Source organism: Lepisosteus oculatus, chromosome 14, assembly GCF_040954835.1.
Source record: "Lepisosteus oculatus isolate fLepOcu1 chromosome 14, fLepOcu1.hap2, whole genome shotgun sequence".
In the NCBI taxonomy this organism is placed as follows: Eukaryota; Metazoa; Chordata; class Actinopteri; order Semionotiformes; family Lepisosteidae; genus Lepisosteus; species Lepisosteus oculatus.
Window position 1 is genome coordinate 59,305,056 of NC_090709.1, and position 674 is coordinate 59,305,729.

General features: G+C 42.7%; 1 non-coding gene across 1 annotated transcript; it reads right to left on the reverse strand.

Moving 5' to 3' along the window:
- Positions 1-563: 563 nt before the first annotated feature.
- trnal-caa (transfer RNA leucine (anticodon CAA)) lies at positions 564-674 on the reverse strand. Its single transcript has 2 exons — positions 637-674; positions 564-609 (listed from the first exon to the last, which is right to left on the reverse strand). It is a non-coding gene; the product is annotated as a tRNA-Leu (tRNA).

Genomic DNA, 674 nt, shown 5'->3' on the forward strand with positions numbered 1-674 from the left:
GCTTGTATCTCTCTTCTCTTACTAAACACTATCTACTGTAAAGTATATAAATTGAAGCTAAAATGCAGCTAAAATACTCCAGTAAGGCCGGGCAGATAGGAAAGTTTAATAAAAATGTTCTATGATCTATGTTCTAGTTGCCCATATATTTTTAACTCTCTGTTCGAGCTCTGATTTAATCCTCTCGGCTCCTGCCACTGTCACTGGGAGAGTGGCTGCATCCCGTAGGGCTACAGGCTGATTTCACAATGCCACATTTAATGAAATACAGGGGAAACCGCAAGGAAAACAATAGGTTTTAATACATCTTCTTCTGGATTTATATTTCGGTCTTTCACCTTTGAATGTATACCTTGACCGTAAATCTTTACTCGATTAAAGGCACCCCAAACAGTTCTTAAGGGAGAAATCGAAGCCTATTTGACTTTCTGCTAATCACATTGAAGTGTTCACGAAGCATTTCCCTGCCCATCATGTGCCCGCAAGCCGGTTTCTCCGTTTTCTTCTTTCTGTCGTTGTCAGCGAGCACAAGAAGGCAGGAAAAATGCAAGAGAGGGAAAAGCTGTCAAGAGTGGGATTTGAACCCACGCCTCTATTCAGAGACCAGAACACCCAAGCAATGGAAAGACAAGAGTCCTTGAGTCTGGCGCCTTAGACCACTCAGCCATCCTGAC